Here is a 6,000-nt window from a genome sequence, read left to right as displayed (position 1 = left end):
AGTAGAGACGGGGTTTCACCATGTTGACCAGGATGGTCTCGATCTCTTGACCTCGTGATCCACCCGCCTCGGCCTCCCAAAGTGCTGGGATTACAGGCTTGAGCCACCGCGCCCGGCCTCAACACAACCATTTTATATGCTGGAAGTTAACTGAAAAATAAATTATCTGTAAATTGGATAATTTTGAATGCGCTAGAAGAAATGCCTAAAGGAAAACATGAATACTTTTATAAACTGAGTATTAATCTCCTCCTACTGAATCAGTTTTACAAATTCAAAATAATGCAATAATTTACTTTTAAAATCTAGTTAACAATGTAATTTTATTTTAATGTCTCCCTGCTTCAGTTGTGTCGTATAATTAATTACTTTTAAATTTAGCAAATATGTTTTCTGTGGTTTTAAAATTACTTATCCAATGTTTTCAGCCTTGTCTAAATTTTCACTCTCTTGGCTCGCTGACAATTTGCAAGTGAGTCAATTTCTTCATTGTGCAAGAACTTGACACACACAAATTAATATACAGACTGAACTCAGTTACTCCTGCTCTTAGAAGAGAGCAATATTACAAGTGAGAGATAACAATGACTAATTCCAAGATAAGATGTGAGGCTTTTTAAGGAGTGTGTGTGTATGGATGCACATACATGTGGAACTGGGTTCAGAGTCTCTGCCAAGGTCCAACCCAGGAAGAGCTTTCAAACAATACAGTCTCACTTCTACTCCGATCCTCTCCTGTTTTCCAATTCTTTCCATTACGTTTGCATTTTGCCTGCATTCATTCAGCAAATATTCTCTTTTGGAGGCCACTTTTAAATGGCATCTTTGTAAGCTAGAATAGGCTTGGATCTTGTCTGAAGGAGAGCTTCCAAGGAAAGGTGCCTGACAACCATGGGATTGTGACACAAGAAATACACTTTTACTGAATTAAAATGCAGAGAGCTATTTGTTCAGTAGTAAACCCTTAATAAGTCAATCCTGACTAGCGCAGGAGAAGTTTCTAGCACAGCATCCGTTCTGTGCCTGCTATGTGCTAGGTACTTGGTTACCCAGAGAGAAGGAAGGGAAAATGCATATCTAAAAAAGATGAGGAGATAAATCACAGACATTGTGGTGGGCTGAAAACATGGTCCCCAAAGATATGCATGTCCTAATCCACAGAACCTATGGATGTCATAATACATGTAAAGTGCCCACACATGGCCTGGCATGTAGTTGGAGCTCAACAAGTAGTGGTCAGCATTAATCATAAAATATTGTTTTGTTTTCTAACTTAAAAATGTTTTCACTATTTTTAATTAACAAATAACAATTGTCTATATGGAGTAATAGTGAAAAATTTGAAATGACTACATCAATGTTCATCAAGATGGGGAAGGACTGTATTACACACACACATATATTTAATGAGATGAATTTATACTGACATGAAAAAATTAGCAAAGATTTTAACCAGCATAGCCCTTATTTCATTTGTATAGTTTCCATGGCAGATGGTAGGAACAATTTGGGCAAGCCCCTTTAAAGCTTCAAGTCATATACTAAGGTAAATCACATCTACTCACATTCCATTGGCCAAAGCAAATCACAGGGATTCTTCCTATTGAGGCACTGAAAGTCACATGACTAAGGGCATGAATGTATAACTATCTTATGGGGATAAAGTAGATAGTTAGGGACACTAATACAATCTATCAACGCTGGCTAGAGCCCACCGTGGAGTAGATATCCCACACTGTGTGTGTGTGTGTGTGTGTGTGTGTGTGTGTGTGTAGTGTGTGTGTGCGTATGCACGTGGGTATTTCTGTTTCCCTTCATGACCCATATCTGTGGGCCACACATACGGGGAAAACCCTATGCCTGCAGACACCCCCAGCAAATGAGATTACCATGGAACCTCAACAATGAGGGTAACCCCAAATTTCTTAAGTCTCCACTGATGAGATGCAGATACTTGAGTAATCTCCAGGCTCGTTTCCAAGTAAAGTTTTTTGGTCCTTCATAATACCTTGGACATTCAAATTTGTATTTAGCTTCTTGTGAAATAAAAAGGTTAACTTTCACAACAGCATTATAGGATAGCTACTATTATCCTTATAATTTACTATGCATCATGGGCCCTTCAGAAGCACTCTGATTGTTAAAACCCTCTAATTAGGAAGACTAATTGTACATGGCATTTTTGAGCAGTTTGAGGGGATAGAGGTGGGGGGAACTCCCTTGAATCAAAGTTACAACTGTGCCTCAGTTTGTTCCTCTCTTCTTCTCTTTCTCTCCTTCTTTTCTCCTTCTTGTTTTCTGCAATGTGGTGAGCATGTCGCGTGTTTCAGCCCTGTTTGTGTTACAACTCTTAGCTCCAACATTTGGTGGGTCCTGAGTTCTTGTTCTGCGTTTGGGAAGAATGATGCAAGTGGACAAGTGGAAGGTGAGCAAGGTAAAGCAGAAGTTTATTGAATGACAGAACAGCTCAGAGGAGACCCACATTGGGTAGCTCCTCTCCACAGGCAGGTTGTCCCACTGAGTGTTCAGCTGTCAGCAGAGAGGAGACCCTGAAGTAGGTAGCTTCTCTCTGCAGCTGGTTGTCTTGACGTCTGTTCAGCTCTCCGCAGAGAGGAGACGCTGGAGTGAGAAGCTCCTTTTCACAGGTGGAAGGTCATCATCATCTTCTCAGCTCTCAGCAGAGAGGAGACCCTGGGGTTGGTAGCTCTTCTCCACAGCTGGTCATCCTGTCATCTCAAGTCTGGCTGAGTCTGGGGCTTTTATGGGCCTCAGAGGAGCGGAAGTACGTGCCAATTGGTACAGGGACACCCACTAAAAAACACAAATTCTCGCTCCAACCTTTAGGACCAGCAGCCCAGCCTCCAGGCTTCAGACCTTCCCCAGCTTGAGGGTGGGTCTTTACCGGGCACCTGCCCCCTTCCACCCAGGAGCCTGCCTCCTGCTGCCATTCATGGAACCCAGACTGTTTGTGCAAAGGGGCAACTGAAGGCCAGCTCCAAGACTGAGCTGCCCTTAGCACCCCTTCAGCCTCCCTCCTGTGCTGGCACCCAAAGTCCAGAGGGGGCCAAAGTCATGTGTCAGCACTGTTCAGAGTGTATGCACACCCAGCCAGGCTGCAACAGTGCCCAGGCTCAGCCCCAACCTTGCTCCAGGAATGCGGCAGGTGCTGGGAGCAGGGAGAGGCCAGGCGGTGGGAACAGACAACTCTGAGCGTGTGGGAGCAAGGTGGGACTTCCAGGACCCCCAAGAGTGCAGAGATGCCCAGGTCTACAACTCTGGCTTGGGCAGCACTAGCTGTACCCAAGAGGGTGAGGCTTCTGCCTGCTCCAAGCCCCTGAAAACACAGGGAGGCCCAGTTGGTGGACATGACTTGGACGGCTGCAGCTGTGCCCAGGAGAGTGAGACTCCTGCCTGCTCTCAGCCCCAAAGAGCACAGGGATGCCCAGGTCTGCACCTGCAGCTAGGCAGCCATAGCTGAGCCTGGGAACAGGGAGCTTCTGCCCTGCCAGCTCAGAAGGGGGTGGGGCTTCCACCTGTTCCTAGTTCCCCCTGGCTCCATGGAGCTGGCAGCCCTGGTGTGTCACTCCCACTGCAGCTAGCATAATGAGAGAAGCTCTCCTGGACAGGCCATCACTGCTATTGGTATGTCACAAAAGTTAAATTTCCATAGTTAGCAAACTCAAAAGCTTTCAGGGACTAGCTAGATAGATTGCATAAATGTTATACTGCTGGCTGGAGAACATAAAGAGTGAAATTGCTTATGACCAATGTGATGGCATGGCATGACAGTCAAAAGGCAGTCAGTTAAAAAGAAAACATTGTCCTTCCTTTTTTTTTTTTTTTTTTTGCATTAATTATTTTTATTTACAGAAACAGTGTACATTTAACCCAGTTTTGTGGCAAGTTCTTTAGTCTTTGCCTTTTCTAGCTTGGCGATGGGAGCCAGACTTTGGACCCAGGACATTGCCTCCCCAGTCCTCCCCTTGATGATGCCTTCCCCTTGATGATGCAATAAGGGACTCTCATTTTATGACATGGGGCAGGCAAGAAGACAATGAGCTCAATGGGATCCACATCATGAGCAATCGCCACCAGCTGTGCTTTCCTGTTCTCCACCAACGTGGTGACGGTGTTGACTCCTGCTCGAAGGACAGGTTGCCTCTTACTGGGGACGTCCCCTTTGCCAGCCGCTTTCTTCTCGGCCTGGGCCAACAGCCTCTGCTTTTTCTCTTGCTTCGTCTCCGGTCTGTACTTGTGGGTCAGCTTAAGCAGCTGGGTTGCTGTTTGGCGGTCCAGGACCTGGGTGAACTGGTTAATTGCAGGAGGCACTTTCAGCCGCTTATAGAGGATGGCTCTCTGCCGCTGCAACTTGATATAGCGGGGCCATTTCACAAAGCGGGTGAGGTCTCTTTTGGGCTGGATGTCTTCTCCAATGCCAAAATTTTTAGGCCTTTTCTCGAATAGTGGATTCACCACTTTCTTGGCCTCCTGCTGCTTCACGACAGCAGGAGCGGGAGCCACCTTCTTCCCCTTGGCCTGCCTTCCTTTCATCTTGGGCGGCGGGAAGCCTTCTTTTTTTTTTTTTTTTTGAGGCAGAGTCTAACTCTGTTGCCCAGGCTGGAGTGCAATGGCACAACCTCGGCTCACTGTAACCTCCGCCTCCCGGGCTCAAGCAATTCTCTTGCCTCAGCCTCCTGAGTAGCTGGGACTATAGGCACGCGCCATCATGCCCAGGTAATTTTTTTGTATTTTTAGTAAAGATGGAGTTTCACCATGTTGGCCAGGATAGTCTCAATCTCTTGACCTCGTGATCCGCCCGCCTCGGCCTCCCAAAGTGCTGGGATTACAGGCGTGAGCTACTGAGCCCGGCCAACACTGTCCTTTCAAGCAAAAAGAGTGTGGGCAAATTTTGATGTACAGATACCTATAATTTCTAAACTATGTTCTCTTTACTTGATAATATTCCTGTTTTATGACCTTACCTTTGATAGTAAAGGGGAGTGGCAATTCTCTGAGGTGACTAGGCAAGAGTCCTATGAAGCCAACTTACTTTGTTTCTATACTTCTATACTTCGGTATATTTTCCCTGGCTTTCTGGGTTCTAAATTTATTGCCTGTTATTTCATGACAAAGAGGTATAATGGCATCAAAAATCAAAATATAGTTTTTCATTTATTGAAAGGAAGAAAACCCAAGTCTTTTTCATCTCAGCACAAAAATTTTCCACCCACGGGCACTGACTGAACTCTAACCTAGGCCCAAGGTTCCAAGTTCATTTATTCAAGAGGTCTGAATAAAAGTTCACTTTCAGTCACAGCTTTTATCTAAGTTCTGTATCTGACTCACTAGGTGTTTCTAACTGGTGCCCCATGTTATGAAACAGAGCAAACACAACTTGTTTCCTAATTCGTGCTTAGTCATGCTTATTTTGGTAACGTTTTCACATACTAAAGCTTACTGACAGCGTGAGTTGGTTACCTTTGATCTTAAATTGCTGTTGCCAGAGGATGTATCCATTCTGTGGAGGAATAAAACAAGAATTAACAAGAGCATCATTATTGTAAAACCTGAACAATGAGTGAGAAAAGAGTTGAGGCTAAACTTTATTCTGGCAGTTAGTGTTGACTTGCCAGAAAACATTGGACCAGTTTCCTAAACTTTCTGTGCCTTGGTTTGTCCAGCTGTGAAATGCACTCTCTATACTTCAAAGTTATAACAGTCATATGCCCTAGATTTTAGAATTGCTCCACAGGCACCTCATTCAAACATTCAACATTTATTGAGTGTGTACTGTGTGTCCAGCACTGTTCATACGAATCCAACACACCCTAAAGGTTAATTCCTCTTTCCTTCTTCAAGCCAGCTTTTGTCTCCAATGTTTTCCATCTCAGTGATGGCATCCACAGCCATCCAGTTATCCAAGGCGGAAACTAGGGGGAGTCAACTCCAACTCCTCTCTCTCTCTCTCTTTCAGCCCTATTTTCGATTAGTGGCCAAGTC

The 6,000-nt window shown here is 44.9% G+C and overlaps 1 pseudogene; it reads right to left on the bottom strand.

The window, feature by feature from the left end:
- Nucleotides 1-2,424: 2,424 nt before the first annotated feature.
- LOC108293688 lies at nucleotides 2,425-4,566 on the bottom strand (annotated as a pseudogene).
- Between the last annotated feature and the right edge of the window lie 1,434 nt (nucleotides 4,567-6,000).

This window comes from Cebus imitator, unplaced genomic scaffold, assembly GCF_001604975.1.
Source record: "Cebus imitator isolate Cc_AM_T3 unplaced genomic scaffold, Cebus_imitator-1.0 Scaffold543, whole genome shotgun sequence".
Classification (NCBI taxonomy): domain Eukaryota; kingdom Metazoa; phylum Chordata; class Mammalia; order Primates; family Cebidae; genus Cebus; species Cebus imitator.
This window is presented reverse-complemented; position numbering and strand designations above follow the sequence as displayed.